Consider the following 17,726-nt stretch of genomic DNA (forward strand, 5'->3'; position numbering starts at 1 on the left):
CTTTTTTCCTCAGTGCCCTGGGAGCTGTGCGCCTCAAACCTTTGGTCAAAGCTGGCCAAGGCTTAACTCCACCTAGGAAGAGCTCTTTCAGATCCTATGGGTTATAAATATTATAAATATCTGTCATCATTTATAGAGGTTGGTTACAAATTATTGTCGGTTAATGTTAAAAAAATTGCTGGTCTCAAATGTTTCGTACTGATATGTACTGTTCTTATTTAAAAATTATCATTGGTTAATGTTTTATTTTTTAAAAAGGAGCCTATTGTTGATCTCAAATGTTTCACACTGGTATAGGATTTTATATGCTGTTCTTGTTTAAAATATAGCCATATATCCCCACTGAGAAAAACCACAAGGAAAACTTTGGTAAGAGTTTTCATGTTGTCTAAAAAGCAAGAGAAATTTTTGCTGTGTTGTCTAAAAAGCAAGGGAGATTTTGGTTAAAAAATATGTAAACAGATGGGCCTTATCTAGTTCCCCATGTATGTTTTTAAGGTCAAACTTAAAGCAGGTAGGGAACAGCTGACAGTCCATCACCGCAGGGCTCTGCCATCTATGTTTCTTGAGCATTTAAAGGAGGCAGAGAAAATGTTTCATAAATGAGAGACAGAGAAAGAGAAGCGTGAGAGAGAGAGATATGGAGGCAGAAAGAAAGAGGACTGGAGGGATCATAGACAAAAGGAAAATTTGATAGAATTTTGGCCCCAATGATAGGAGAGAAAGAAAAGATAGAACCTAGACAGATAGGGAACCTGGGCAACAGAAGATCAAAGATGAACGTGGACAGGCACCCCATGGACAAAGGACAATGTGCTTATTGCAAAGAAAAAGAACATTGGGCAAGAAAATGCCCAAAGAAGAAAGGAAGGGACTCTAAGGTACTGGCCCTAGCAGAAGATGATTAGAGGGGAGAATAAAAGACTTTAATAATTGGAACATCTGGACAGAAACAATATCTGTGGACCACCTCACGACCTATAGATTTGGGGAGAGGACAAGTGACTCATTCCTTCCTGGTTATCCCCGAGCGACCTATCTTTATTAGAAAGAGACTTGCTAACGAAGCTGAAGGCCCAGATCGGGTTTACTCAAACCAGGCTGGAGGTGATTTAAGCCTTTTGTTGACTGAACCAGTGACCTTCGCTCTGCCTGCTGTCCTCCATCCCACTACCCTACTGCCTGAGACTGATGGCATCTCGTCTACTCATCAATGCGCTGAGAAGCTGGCACCAGAAATGATCTGAAGGATCAGCCTTGGCCTGAAAGTCCGAGCTGGTGTACGGATGGCAACTGTTTCGTGATCGAAGGTAAGCGGAAGGCGGGGACAGCAATGGTGGATGGGAAGCAAATGGCCTGGGCATAGCCTCCCTGAAGGACGTTGGCACAAAAAGCCAGACTTGCGGCTTTGATACCAGCTCTACGAGTGGCAGAGGAAAAAGTCTCAACATCTGCAGGAAAAGACATATACTTGTCCAAGACACCAAAAAGCTTGAGATGCTGTGGCTGAAGGAAATCAGATGGCAGACTCTCTGTCTTGGCAGAAGAAGTAGTCAGAAACTGCAAGGCCTGTGCTATGATTAATGCAGGACACTCCATATATGCTCCTGGGAAGAGGCTCAAGGGCGATTGGCCTGGAGCCTACTGGAAAGTATATTTTACAGACATTAAGCCAGCCAGATATGGCAACAAGTACTTATTAGTTTTTATAGATACCTTTTCAGGCTGGGTAGAAGCTTTTCCCACCAGGACTGAGACAGCCAATGCGGTGGCTAAGAAGATCAAAGAAGAAATCTTCCCAAGGTTTGGGATACCCAAGGTAATTGGGTCTGATAATGGACCTGCCTTTGTTGCCCAGGTAAGTCAGGGACTGGCCACCCAACTGGGGATCAATTGGAAATTACATTGTGCTTACCGACCCCAGAGTCAGGACAGGTAGAAAGGATAAATAAAATTCTAAAGAGACCTGCGGAAATGACTGGACAGCCCTCCTTCCCTTTTGCCCTGTTCCAGGTTTGGAATACCCCAGGGTGATTTAAACTCATCCCTTATGAGATCCTATATGGAGAACCACAACTGCTCACTGAGTTGGATAAAATATATAATCCTGATGTTATTCTTTCTAGACCTTTATTTTCCCCGTCTAAAGGTCCTTGAAATGGAGAGACACCAGATCTGAAAACAACTGAAAGAAGTATGCATCTCTGCCTGGATCCATGCCTCCCACATGAAGCGAGCTCCTGAACTACCCAAACTACAGTATCCGAGGCTTTTGACAATGCTACCAGTCAAAGGCTTGGGTTTAGAGGACTGATCATAGACGGACTCTTACTGAGATTATGTAATGAGATTCTAAAAGGCTCTAAGACTCCTGACGCCTGGTACTTGGTTCCTGGTTTAGATAGATGATGGGTTTGTAGTACAGGCTTAATGCCTTACATGTCAATGTTTATTTTTGATGATACCAAAGATTGCTGTGTGCTTGTACAACTGGTATGAGTTTGACAGGCACTCATCTCGCTTTCGACGAGAACCCATTTCTCTGACACTAGCAGTAATCCTGGGCCTTAGAGAAGCTGCCGATATTGGGGCAGGTACTGCTGCCCTAATACAGGCCCCTCAGTACTTCAATGTATTAAGATTTAAGGGCTTTAAAACAATCTGTTTCTAAACTCGAAGAGTCATTAACTTCCCTCTCAGAAATGGTCTTACAAAATAGAAGGGGATTAGATTTGTTATTCTTAAAGGATGGAGGATTATGCGAATAGATCTCCCTGGATGACTACTTTGATATCCTCCCTTATGGGACCACTCCTAATTTTGCTTCTGCCACTGATATTACCTTCATTAGAAAAAGAACAAGTGCTGTTCAGATTTTGATGTTACACCTCCAATACAGCGCTTTATAAGGTCAAGAAATCTAGTTCTATGATTAGAACTAGGCACTAGAAAAAAATGGGGGAATGAAGGACCCCAACTCATTTTAACCACAGTTGTGCCGTTCTGCAAAGGTTTTCAGATAGCAAGCTTAATTAAGGGCCTCCGGAGTTCAGGGCCTCCGGAATGCTGAGCAGATAACAAGCTCCATTAAAGGCCTCCGGAATTCAGGGCCTCCGGAATGCTGAGCAAAGATACTTGAAGTTAGGGCAAGGACAGCCTTATCTGGCTGCGAGACAGGAGATTTATGGACTAGCCATAGAAACAAAGAAAGAGAGGATTGCAAGGCGAGGCCTGAGTCACGCGGGGTCCGTCACGAGTCAGAGACTGTGCAATCAGACATCTGGTCACCAGCCAGGAAGGGGGGGCAGGAAGAACAATAAACCGCTGGGTAGTCCCCTCCTTGTTATTTAGGTTAAGAATTTACCACCCTGAATCTTGCTTCTGTAAACCTTGCTTTTTGCTCTCCTATAAAAACCCCTCACCCCCAACCTGTGGCGCGCAAGTCCTCCGAGAGACTTGTCGCCCCCAGGTACCTGTGTATCCAATAAACCTCCTGCTGTTTGCATCTGGCTGCGTGTTTTCGACTGATCTTTGGGCACGGGGTCTCTCCCAAAGGAAGACGCCCACGGGAGTCTTTCAATGCTTGGTGAAATGGTGTGGACAGAAGGGGAAGACGAGAGTATGGGAATGGGGTGTTTGGCTTTTAAAGGCTCTTCAGCACATGCGCATGAGGGGAAAGATGTACCCACGTCAGAAGCTGATGACAGGCTATGCTACATCCTGTGCCTGCTTACGGGGTCTTCAGCTTTGTAGAGTATGGGAAACCCAAGCATGCGCATGAAGGGGGGGGGGAGGTACTTGCCTGTCTTCAGAACCCGGAAGTGCAGTCTTACAAGTGACTAAAGGAATTGCAATTAATTCAGTCTGTATTTCAGCTCCAAAGCAAACAGGATTTAAACTGCAGAAAATTGTAGTCACTGTGGTCAGGTCATCTCAGCAGGGCTTCTGGGTCTCTGTCTCAAGTCTGGAAGGAGCTCAGCATCTGTTTCTTTTGGCAGGTGGTGTTCCTGGATGAGGTAAGCAGGATTCAGCTACCTGAACCAGGAATCATCATTTATCTCAGCAGGGTATCTTTGTCCAGAATCTCTGGAGGCAGAATGGCACCCTGTAGTGAAGAGTGCCAGTAGCAGGTCCTGTGATTAGGCACTGCTTTCTGTGGGAGCAGGGAAGACTGGATCAAGGATTTTTCTACAACACCTTTTTAAAACTCTTCTATGGAGTGTTTGCTGCTGTGAGGTCATCAGATTCAACCTTATTTTTTTTCTGTGAAAAAAAAAGCATAAACACATTCACACATTCTAGGTCCGTTTTTTTTTTTATAATTTATTGCAAGGGCTCTTTACCTTGCCTTAGCAAAGGTCACCTCAGTGCCATGTCAGATCTGTCTGCAGCAGATCTAGCTGCGACTTTTATAAGTTGTTTTCAAGGAGCCATATTTAACAATTTCTTTTTCTTATTAACCCATATACAGTTCTTCCATTGGGAGAGCCATTTGTAAAATTTAGCATAACATCCTTTAAGGGGTCTTTAGCTATAACATTAGCAAAATATAGTTGTGTGAATTGCAGCGATGATCATCCGGGAAAAGATTATTATTCTGGCATTTGAATTGAGGAAACATAATTGTCCAAGAATCAATCTTAAAATTATCAATTAATCTATTGCTTAGGATAAGAAACATTGATCATAGGCAATAATCTGTTATACTCTCTCCAAAATTTCATCCTGCTCTTTTGTATTAGACAGGCTTACTGTTTTAAACTAAGAGTTTCATATCTTAACTGGAAAAACAGGGAAGGTGCAACTACAAAAACATTTTATTTTTTCATAAAACTACTGTAGAATAAGTTTTGTATTTAATACACACACTCATCATAGCTGAATCTTAATTATATACTCTACTTGCTGATTATTATATACTTTACCCATTGATGTATAGTTTACCTGCTTGAGTACCTGTCTGGGAGCTTCTACAAGCTCTCCATTGGAAACTGGCTCCCTGCTTCCTCCAAGAATTTTAAGGTCTCCCTTAAGAATATTATAACTATGGCTTTAACCATTGTATATGTTGGGTCTAGGGAGGTCGTGCAAAGATGAGAACACCACCAAATCTAATAAACCAGAAACAAACTTCCAGAAACCAGATCCTAGGAAAAGCAGAAGCAAACTTGAAAATAAAAAAATAAAATATAAAAAGTAACCACCACGGGGCTCAGAAACTTATCACCTACCTGAGACCACAGCCAAAGATAGTCTTTGTTAGGCTATGGCAAAAGACCAGTTTTTGATCCTACTTTTTATAGCAGGGGCATCGAGCATTAGGTCTGGGCAAAGGAATTTTTACAACCTTGGCTGTGACCCTTGGGTTAGTCAGTGGAGATCCTAAAGAGGGGAGTGAGTTCTAATTTCAATGGGTAACTAGGCAGCCATCATGAAATATGTTTCAGAGGAGTTTACAGCGAAAGTCAATAATTGCAAGAAAACAGATGTCTTATGATTGTTTTGTCTCTTTAAGAGACAAGTCACGCCCACTCCCTTCTTGCCTGCAGTCTTAGACCCCAACTCTCTCGCTTCCTGTCCCCTCTCTCAGAGGGGCGGCCTCTCTCTCTCTCTTTTTCTCTCCCTTGATCTCTCCCCACTTCTCTCCTTTTTCCTTCCTCTCCATACCCCATCTAATAAATGTCTAACTTTATTTTGTATTATATGTTTATCTGTCTCTCTTGCCTGCTGGCTGCAGTAACATGAAGACCATCTGCATGGTCTTCTGCCCAGTACCTGCTTGGGACCCCAGCAGCTTATAGCAAACCCATCTGCATGGTGTGCCTATCTTTCGGCCCCTTGCCCACCCACTGCCCACATAGCTAGTTGCCGGGGATGCCCATGGGACCAGCCATCTTCGTTTGTGGGAACCTGCAGCAAATCCATAACAAGATGTCTTTAACAATTAGTCAGAAAAGGGACTACTAGTAATACTAAATTAGGATTAACAGTTTCTTAGGCTGAGAACTTAGAAGATAGGGGAAAGCTTTTTACACTTTCTAAAGGTAAAACTCAGATATTGACTGCCATAAATTACAACCTCCGTTATCAGAGCTCATTAATTAAATCATTGTATTTGTCCACTGTCTCCTGTTACCTCCAAGTGTATACTGAAGCCCCATGCCTCTCCTTTGGTGTTGCCAGTTTTCCATAACAGAGACAGTGCCTAACCCACAGGTCACATATCTCTGTCTCCTAATGGTTAACTCAGTTCTCATCTGTCATTTATCAAGGATGGCCAGGACACTACTCTCAAGTTGCAGGGAGTAGCTCTGGCCTTGAAACTAAAAAAGCCAGTTGTTAAATGAAATGGCCTAAGCTGATGGAGGCTTCCCAAGCATACGAGAAAATAGCTCACTGTGAATGACTGATCCCTGTTCTGCTGAGACTGCTGCTGAAAGTCTGTTCTCTTTCTCCTAGAATTATAACTTTATATTTCTTTATTTCTACATTTTTATTTTCTTATTCTTGGACTTTTCATATATTTAATTAAAAGTGTGTAAGCTATCTTTCACTTAAATTGCAAGTCTGTCTAGCTGTTAGGAAAATGGAAAAAGGAAAGCATATTAACTAATGAAGCAGGCCTAATTAAATATCAACATGTAGAAGAATGAAAATAGGTCTATATCTATCTCCATGCACAAACTCAGGTGTAAATGAATCAAGACCTCAACATAAAACTAACAACACTGAACCTCATAGAAGAAAAATGAAAAGTACACTTTTGGCACAACTCAAACACAATCTCAGTGGCACAGACATTGGAAGAAGCAATCAATAAATGAGGTCCCTTGAACTGAGAACCTTCCGCATAACAAAAGATATAATCAACAAGACACAATATAGTCTATAGAATGGGATAATAACTTTATTAACCACTTACTCCACTCCAAAAACATACGAAGAACTTAGGAGAATAGTCACCAAAAGAATAATCCAATAAAAATATATGTTATAGACCTAAACTAAAAACTCTCAATAGATGAACTTAAAATGACTGAAAGATGCTCACCTCATGCTTAAACATAATATCCTTAAGCCATTAGATAAGTGGCTTATCAAAACTCTGAGATTTCATCTTATCTCTGTACAAATGACCAATATTGGGGCTGGAGAGATTGCTCAATGGTTAAGAGTACTGGCTGCTCTTCCAGAGGTCCTGAGTTCAATTCCCAGCACCCACATGGCAGCTCACAACTGTTTGTAGCTCCAGTACCAGGGCATCTAACCCTCAAACCAATGAACATAAAATAATAATAAAATAAATTTTAAAAATGACCCAAATTTAAAATAGTGGTAACAACCTATGCCTAAGAGAATGTGGGCAAAGAGAAAATTCCACTTCTGGAAGTGCAATCTGGCACAGCTGCTTTTGGATTATAGTATGGCAGTTTTTAAAAAAAAATTAGGCAACCATCTACCTTAAAACTCAGTAGTACCCCTTTTGGCTAACTATATAAAAGATGTTCAACCAAAACATAAGGGCATCTGCTCAGCTATGTTTACAACAGAATTACTTAATCATAGCCAGAGCCTGAACACAATCCAAAATGTACCTCTTCTGCACATATAAAAATGAGAGACATCATACTTTACAATAGACATGAATACCACAAAATATTTTTGAGTAACGCTAACCACACAAATGGAAAAACCTGTATGATAAAAACCTTAAATCTTTAAGAAAAAAATTAAGATATTAGAAAACAGAAAGATATTTTATTCTCTTGGAAATGTAGAAGAAATATAGCAAAAATGACAATCTCATTGAAAGCAATCTACAGATTTCAGGCAAATGTTCACTAAAATATAGCAAAATTCTTTGCAGTTCTTTAAAGAACAATGCTCAACTTCATAAAAAAAGAGATAAAATTCTGGATAGTGTAAACAATCTTAAAATTCTATCCAATAAAAGAACCTCTGAATGTTCCCCAATTTTTGACTTTATTTTATTTTTTTTTTATTTATTAAGAATTTCTACCTCACCGCCTCCCTTTTCCCTACCCCTCCCCACATCTGCCTTCCTCTCAAATCCAAAGAGCAGTCAGGGTTCCCTGACCTGCAGGAAGTCCAGTTCCTCCCCTTTCCATCCAGGTCTATAAAGGTGAGCACCAAACAGACTAGGCTCCAACAAAGTCATTCCATGCAGTAGAATCAACAGTGTCATTGTCCTTGGCTTCTCAGTCAGCCTTCATTGCCAGCCACATTCAAAGTGTCCAGTTTGATCACATTCTCCATCACTCCCAGTCCAGCTGGCCTTGGTGAGCTCCCATTAGATCAGTCCCACTCTCTCAGTCGGTGGACGCACCCCTCATTGTCCTGACTTCTTTGCTCATGTTCTCCCTCCTTCTGCTCCTCATTTGGACCCTGGGAGCTATGTCCAGTGCTCCAATGTGGATCTCTGTCTCTATCTCCATCCATCGCCAGATGAAGGTTCTATGGTGATTTGCAAGATATTCATCAATGTGGCTATGGGACAAGGCCAGTTCAGGCACCCTCTCCTCTGCTGCCCAAGGAACAATCTGGGGACCTCTCCTTGGACCTGGGAACCCCTATAGAGTTAGGTCTCTTGTAAACCCTAAAATGGCTTCCTTATTAAGATATTTACTTCCCTGCTCCCATATCCACACTTCCTCCATCCCACCCATCCCATGACCCCAAACTCTCCCGAATCCTACCCTTCTCCCTTATCTCTACCCATCTCCCATTACATCGACCCCCCCACCCCTATACACCAAAGTTTTGCCTGGCAATCTTGTCTACTTCCAATATCCAGGAGGATAACTATATGATTTTCTTTGGGTTCACCTTCTTATTTAGCTTCTCTAGGTTCACGAATTATAGTCTCAAAGACCTTTAATTATTGCTAGAATCCACTCATGAGTGAGTACATACCATATTCCTCTTTTTTGGAGTCTGGGTTACCTCACTCAATAAAGCGTTTTCTATTTCCATCCATTTGAATGCAAAATTCAAGATGTCATTGTTTTTTAACCACTGAGTAAAACTCTAATGTGTATATGTTCCGTACCTTCTTTAACCATTCTTCTATTGAGGGGCACCTAGGTTGTTTTCAGGTACTGGCTATTACAAATAATGCTGCTATGAACATAGTGTAACAGAATTTCTGGGTCCTGTGGTAGCTTGATTTTGAATTTCTTGAGAAACCACCACACTGATTTCCAAAGTGGCTGCACTGGTTTGCTTTACCACCAACAATGGATGAGTGTTCCCCTCACTCCATATCCTCTCCAGCATAGGCTATTATTGGTGTTTTTGACTTTAGCTATTCTGACAGGTGTAAGATATCATTCTACACAGTTATAAACACCTAATTTTTGAAAAGAATAAAAAAATACAAACTGGAAAATAGAAAGCATATTCAACATATGGTTGGCATAACTGGATATCAACATGTAGAAGAATGAGAACAGATCCATGTCTATTGCCATGCACAAAACTCAAATCCAAATGGATCAAAGACCTCAACATAAAGTCAACCACACTGAACCTCATAGAAGAGAAAGTAGGAAGTACACTTGAACACATTGGCACAGGATACCACTCCATAAATATAATTCCAGTAGCACAATGAGTATTGCCTGATATTGACGTGGGAAAGACAGATTGAGCATAAAAAAGTGATCACAGGGAGAACTTCAGGACAAAAAAAACCTAAGTGCTCTAAATACAGATATGTCTCCATAGAAATCAATGAGAAGAAAACAGACAAAATAAAGATGTCCCATTTGCAAAATTTCGTGGGGCTTATGACAGCACCTCTAAGAACACGTTAAAATTCAGAAAAGTTTTAAGTGATCCTATCAGGATTCACCTTAGAAAGAAGCCATGTATATCAGAGACAAAGGGACAGACAGAGTTAATATATAGATACACGGCTGGGTGTTGAGCTTTTAAATTTCACATTGGTCCTAAAGATACATGACAATATGGAAACATAGCATTTTCCACGCATATGGTGAAAAAGGAACTAAATAAAATGTAGTGAATCCCTAACGAGGAAAAAGTTTACAGAGAGCTACATTAATGCTTCATTTTCTATAACTCTCACCTGTGTATATGATGTCTAATTTCTCTGGGTCCTGTCTTCTGCCAGATCCAATTCAGAGTACGCTATTGCAGGAAAATATGCAAATAATGATTCTTCTACCCTTAAAAATCAGCCTTGCCCTGACCCTGCAGCTCTGGCAGAGGAGACAAGCCCTGGATTCCCAATTCCTAACAGTCAGGGGCCATCACTGCACACAGGCGAAATACTATGGACTTGGGGCTCATATTGGTTTTCTTTGTCCTTCTTTTAAAATGTAATTCATAAAGATGAACTGTGTGTTGTGTGGACATGAAAAAGAGAAAAAAATAGTCTTCTGTGTAAATTTTCTAACCAGAATTCTTTGTGTTTACAGGTATTCAGTGTGAAGTGCAGTTGTTGGAGTCTGATGGAGGCTTAGTGCAGCCTGGGAAGTCTCTGAAACTCTCCTGTGCAGCCTCTGGATTCTCCTTTGGTGATTATGGAATGGACTGGGTCTGCCAGGCTCCAGGGAAGGGACAGGAGTGGGTTGCTTTAATTAGTTACAATGGTGGTAGCACCTACTATACTGACGCTGTGAAGGGCCGGTTCACAATCTCCAGAGACAATGCCAAGAACATTCTGTACCTGGAAATGAGCAGTCTGAAGTCTGAAGACACAGCCATGTATTACTGTTCAGGAGACACAGTGAGTGAATGTTACTGTGAGCTCAGACAAAAACACCCCTGTGGGGAAACACAGGATCAGCAGGGGGCACTGAGAGCACTTAGAGATCAGGGTCAGAGAAGAGGCTATTCAGAGAAACATTGAAGACTGAACTTCGTGTCTGCTCTGCCTCTCCATATCACATTTAGAGATTTTCTCTACAGGTATAGAGTGTATACCTTGAGTGTAATACACCTTGAATATCCAAATGTTTATTACAATTTCTTTTTCTTGTTGGGTTGTGTGTGTTTATTTTTTACAGTGTTTCTCCTTGGTTCCATTAACTCTTTCTGTCTAGCTGTCTCTCTCAATGTTCCACTCTCTCTCTCACTTTCCCTATTTCTCTCTTTCTCACACTTTCGCTCTAACTACTCTCCATGTTTGTTTGTATGTGTGTGTGTGTGTGTGTGTGTGTGTGTGTGTGTGTGTGTGTGCTGGGAATATAGAATGAACCATCACAACCAGCTTCTAAGCTAAGTGTTTTGACTCAAGCTAAGATACTAATGCTGGGAGGCAGGCACAATACCACTGAGACAACTATTGAGTCCTGAATTTTATACCTTGACAAATGAATTGTAATCTGTAAAATCAAATATGTGTAAAATAATTTTAAATACTTTAATTAATAATTTTTAATACAAATAATTTTAATATTAATAATAGAGAGAATTTTGTCAATTATGGGTTTTTAAAGCATTAACTGTACATATAGAAATGCTCAAACCCTTATATGTCCTCACAAATGACCCTTAAAACTCTAACTTTTTATGGAATTCTGGAATTGGGGAATGGACAGGATCTGCAAAAGAAGAGAGAAAAGAAATAATTACCAGAATATATGGTGTTGAAATTTTTCAAGAAAATAAATTCATCAGTTATTGACAACCCTGCATTTGATGGTTGGGCATGGTGAAACACAGTCTGAATTCATTAAAAAGGGAGAGAGAAACAAAATGGTCTCTTATAGCTTGTTCTATAAAGAAAGTCCAGGCCACCCAGATGACCTTGTCTAAAAAGAAAAAGTCATCCCCTCTACCTGTATATGGGAGAGTGTTTCTGATTGTGGGTGTGGAGGATGGGTATGGGACTGTATTTGGAAGTAGGATTCTCATTCTCTCTGTGTGTCTCTGTCTGTGGATGTTGGAATGTGTGGCTGTATATGGAAGGGGGACTCTGTCTGTGACTGAGGATGAAGTTGGACAGCCTGTAATGTCCCTTATTTCCCTACTTTCATGAGAAGAATTTTCAATTGTCCTACCTTCATATATATTTCCAATGTATCTTGGCCATATCCTCACTCAACTTTTTCCTTCCAATTACCTCTTCTTGGTCCTCCCAACACCTTTTACTCCCAAATTCATATCCTCTCTTATTAACTCTATAAATCCAAATAGTATTGCCCATATGTCCATGAGTGTGGAGTCACCTAATGACAAAGGCAACCAACCAATAGCTACACCTGCAAGTAATATGAATCCCATCCCCCAGCAGCCATCATTGAATGTAGAGAGTCCATGGCTGTTCACTACTAAGAATAGACAGGAGTGTGAGTGCTTGTCCAAAGACAGAATGTCTATATCACAACTCCCACATATCCTACTTCCCTTCTGCTCCATATTCCGCTCACGTGGCACAAGAAACATCACTGAGGAGTGGGTTGAAAGAGTAAAATTCCATAAAATGGGGAGGATTTCTGGGAGATTAGGTTACCTCTGGACACCACGTGGTATTATACACATGAACTTTTATGTGGTCCTTTATAATAAATGTACAAAACCAAGCAAGTTAAATGGTCTAGCATGTAGAGGAGAGAGGGACTGTACATGCCACACCTTCCTGATAACCTCATTATTTTTTACTGAGATAATGAGCACTCAAAATTAAAACTTGTTTCAATATTTTTAAAAATCAGAAAACAGAAATGTTCAAAAACCAAGAGCAAAATGGTCACAATACTATAAGAAAATCTACTATTGGTGTTTGTCAAGGAGTAAATACTGACAATGTCTCCTATACTTGTACCAAAAAGCTAGTGCTTCTCTCAGTCTTCCTCAGTGAAGCCTCTTTCTGATGTGTGTGATATGTAAAGCATGTAACCATGACTGCCCTGGTACTGAACATAAGTGACTGCTGAATACTTAACCCCAAACAAACATATTATGTATGTTCTGAAGCCCAAGAAAGGTAGCAAGAGACAGCAGGAGGAATGTGATAGAGTTGGGTGCTGCCTTTTAGATACAGTGAAGTCATAACAATTATGCATATATATCTGAAACAACATACTGAATATAGCTAGAAACAATGAAATGGAAGGAAGTGATCAAAGACCAGATGTGGGAGAGAGTGAGAGGGAAGAGAAGAGAGGAAATGAGGAAGCAGAAGTTTATCAGGGAGGCAGGGAGGGAGGAGAAGAAGAAAAGAAAGCAAGAGACACAAGAGTAGGAGGGACCAGAAGGGGTCATCAAAAGTGTGTAGAAGAGGAAAGTGGATAGTAGGAATGACTGATTCATAGATTAGCTTGAATAAGTTCTATTTTACCTAAACCTTTATAAAATTTTTGCTTCTACAACAAATTCCTTTTTTCTGTTTCAAATAAAATATTTTCTTTCCAGAACCTTCCTCAAAAATATAAAGGAAATTGAGCCATTCCAAAGTTGCTAAAATGCTACTAAGGGCTTGCCTATAGGCCAATCTAGTGGGGAAATTTTCTTCCAACTGAGATTTGCAGTTACCAGATGATCATAGCTTTTTCCTACATTGACAAAGTTCTAACAATCATACTAATATAAAATATCATACTTCATTGTAACAAAAAACATTAACTGAAAGTCCATAAGTCCACTAGCCATGACTATGTAAATGATTGAAGAAATTCATGTATAAGAATGCACCTCTCAAATAGAAGATAATTGTAAGCAATGTGCAGCTTTATTCTGAAAGCATTCCTGTTGAACAATTTTTTTCTTAGTGATTTCTTCGACAGTATTTCATGGAGAAGGGAACCCCTAGAAGCATAAGAGAACAAAATGTGAACACAAACTCTGTCTGATGTAACCAAAGGAAAAAAATTCTTGACTAAGAGGTCACATACTAGTACTCCAAAATGGTATTAAAATATGCAATTATTCTTGTGATCTTTGACAAGATACAAAAAGCACAATGAAAAATCAGACAAACCAAAGATGAGACACATTGAGCATAATGTCTGAAAAACACTCGTCTAACAAACAGTGCATCCTGAAAAAGGAAGACAAAGCACTTACAGGGGTGGGTGTCCATCATAGCTGACAAAGGATGGCAGTCTCCCCAGTGATAAGACCTGTCTCCACCACCGCTACTCACATACAGAATATGCTCAGAGGAAAAAGGAACACAACATGTGGGGTGTTCAATGTGAAAGAATTGGTGGATATTCTCTGGGATTTACTGACAGATTGCTTTGAGCCATTCTCTGCCATTCCCTGATGATTTATATTACCAAGGCATGGAGAAAAGCCCTAAATCTCTTTTCTCTATGGTGATCTTCAGAGAAAGACAAACAGTTCCCATTGTTCAAGCATGTCCTTCTCTCCACTACTTGTCATCACTTAGGGTTCTCTGTCTTTTTATTGTTTCGGGTAACATAACCCTGAAGACTGATTCCATGCTACTGTTTCTTAGGAGGTGTCATGAAGAAATTCCCTTCATTCCTCACAAATGCAACAATCATATTTAGAAACCTGATTTTGCAATATGCTTCAAGTGGTAAAGACACAATGATAGAAATATAAAAGTACATAGTGACAGAGACAATGACAAACCCAAAATAGGAAATAAGAATATCCAGGTATGGTGTCCCTGAGACCACTTATGTGTATGAAAATCAATCCCTTGAATCTCCTGTCAAGATAAAAAATTAAAATCTCATGCACTATGTGTTTGTGAGTTGCCCCCTCTCAAGATGGATTTTTTAGGTGAGTTATTAAAAAAATTAACTTCAATGACAACAAAACGTATTTTAAGTAGTTCCTTAATCCTTATTTCACATCAAGTAAAGGCTGAAGTGAATCTTTTTTTCTTTTTTTAATTAAACATATCCACCTCCTCCCCTCCTCCCATTTCCCTACCACTCCCCCTATTTTTCCTCCCCCTCCCTCTTCAGTCCTAAGAGAAACCAGGGTACCCTGCCATGTGGGAAGTCCAGCCCCCCTCCTCCATCCAGGTCTCAGAAGGAGTGCTTCCAAACAGACTAGGCTCCCAAAAAGTCAGTAAATGCAGTAGGATCAAAACCCAGTGCCATTATCATTGGCTTCTCAGTCAGCCCTCATTGTCGGTCACAATCAGAGTCTGGTTTTATCACTGTACTGACTTGTTCAGTCCCAGTACAGCCAGCCTTGGGGAACTTCCATTAGATCAGTCACACTATCTCAATGGGTGGATGCACCCCTCTGTATCTTGGCTTCCTGGCTCATCTTCTCCTCCTTATGCTCTTTATCTGGACCTTGGGAAATCAGTCCAGTGTTCCAATGAGGTCTCGGTCTCCATCTCTGTCCATCGCCGGATAAAGGTTTTATGGTGATATCAGATATATTCATCAGTGTGGCTATGGGAGAAGGCCAGTTCAGGCACCCTCTCCTCTGCTGCCCAAGGACCTAAGTGGGGAAATCCCCTTGGACACTTGGGAACCCCTCTAGAGTCAAGTCTCTTGCCAACCCTAACATGGCTGTCTTAATTAAGCTATCTACTTTATGTTATTTGTGGCTTTCAAGAAAGGTGATGTTTCTCTGATTTCCCTCTCTGCTTTTCTATCCTTTGTCTATAGGAGGGCTACTGATTTTTTAGAGTTGATCTTATATCCTGCCACATTACTGAAGGTGTTTATCAGCTATAGGAGTTCTTTGGTAGAGTTTTTGGGGTCCCTGATATACACTATCATATCATCTGCAAATTATGAAAGTTTGACTTCTTCTTTTCCAGTTCGAATCCCCTTGATATCCTTATGTTGTTTTTATTCCTATTGCTAGAACTTCAAGCACTATATTGAAGAGGTATGGAGAGAGTGGACAGCCTTGTCTTGTTCCTGATTTTAGTGGAATGGCTTTGAAAAAATAAGATATTCCAGGACAAAAACAGATTTAAACAATACATAGCCACAAACCCAGCCTTACAAAAAGTAGTGGAAGGAAAACTACAAACCAAGGAAGCCAACAACATCCATAATAACACCAGCACCTGACAACTCCACCAGCAAAAGTCAAAGAAGGGAAACACACAAACACTATGACCACAAAAACTAACCAGAGTTAACAACCACAGGTCATTAATATCATTTAATATCAATGGACTCAATTCACCTATAACAAGGCACAGGTTAAGAGAATGGATACAAACCAGAATCCAACATTCTCCTGTTTACAAGAAACACACCTCAACCTCAAAGACAGACACTACCTCAGAGTAAAGAGTTGGATAAGTTTTTCTATCAAGCGAACCTAAGAAACAAGCGAGTGTGGCTATACTAATATCTAACAAAATTGATTTCAAACTAAAATTAATCATAAGAGATGGAAAAAGACACTTTATACTCCTAACAGGAACAATTCATCAGGAGGAAGTCTCAATCCTGAATATCTATGCCCTCTAATATAAAAGTACCCACATATGTAAAAGAAACATTCCTATAACTCAAAGCACACACCAAACCCCACACTTTAATAGTAGGTTATTTCAACACTCTTCTCTCAGCAATGAAGTGAATCTTATAATTAAATATCTTTCTAAACCCCCTGTTGGAATTTAGAAGGATGTGCACTGAGGATGTGGTATCCTCTGCTGTCTGCACAGCATGAATGTGGAGTCACTTAATGTTTTGTATCCAGTATCTGAACAGTGTGAATCATACAATTTCCTATTTATATGCAAGTGGGAATCTAGACAGTGTCAGAAAAATGCTACTCATATTTTATCTCCAGGTCATCTAAGAAACTCAAGGGCAATTGTCAGAAACCTGAGGGAAAAGTGCAAGTCTTGCCCAATGCTTCCCTTCATCCCTCAGGATCCTCCCTCAATGCACAGCAGCCTCCTGCTCAGACTAAATGCCCAGGCCTAGCTGACAGCCCCCCTCCTGCTAACTAGAGGTTCCAGTAGGTGCTGCTCCTCTCCCCGGTGAGCTCTCCAACCTGTAAGTGCTCAGGGTTTCAGGAAAAGACCCAGATATATCATCTGTTGGATGTATGAATCGTGAAGATAGTACCTATTTCCCAGGTGCCCTGTCCTGAAGGAATAAGCCTCTGGTCTAGTACAGACCTCACAGACTCTGTCCCTCATCTGAACTGTCTGTGAATTCTCATTAACCGCTTATTGTGTAAGCTGTGTCTGTCAGTTTCCAGGAAAATGTCTGTAGTGGATATGAAGAATATGGAGTGGTGGACATGCAAATTATAATTTTGGTCTCAAATCCCAAGTCTAAATCTGCAGGGGCACTTGCTGTTGCACAAATTCCAATTGCCCTTAGTGGTAAAAATCCTGAATCAGCTATCAGGGGCAAAAACTGAAGGGTCAGAAAAGAACTGTATTCAGTCAGTAGAGAGTTATTATCTCTACCAATGCTCAGACCAAATGGGGAAGATTCTGTCTCTACAAATCCTCTGAATGAATGCTGTCTTTCCAAAATTTCAGACTGCCTCTCAGACTGAATCCTCAGACTGCATCTGAGTTCTTGTCTCCTTCTGTCTTATATTTCTCTCTCTGCCCATTCAAGTCACTCCTGCCTCTGTTTCTCTGCTGCTGAAATTAAAGTTATATAATCCCAGTTGCTGGGATCACCTTTGTATGAGCTCTCTTTCTAATTTGCAGAAATTTAATCTCTTGTAGCCGAGGTTTGTATTCTATCTTTTAAGTGCTGGGATTAAAAGTTTGTGCCAACATTGCCTGGCTTCTATGGATAACTAGTGGC

Source organism: Myodes glareolus, chromosome 11 (genome assembly GCF_982192425.1).
Source record: "Myodes glareolus chromosome 11, mMyoGla1.1, whole genome shotgun sequence".
Taxonomy (NCBI): Eukaryota; Metazoa; Chordata; class Mammalia; order Rodentia; family Cricetidae; genus Myodes; species Myodes glareolus.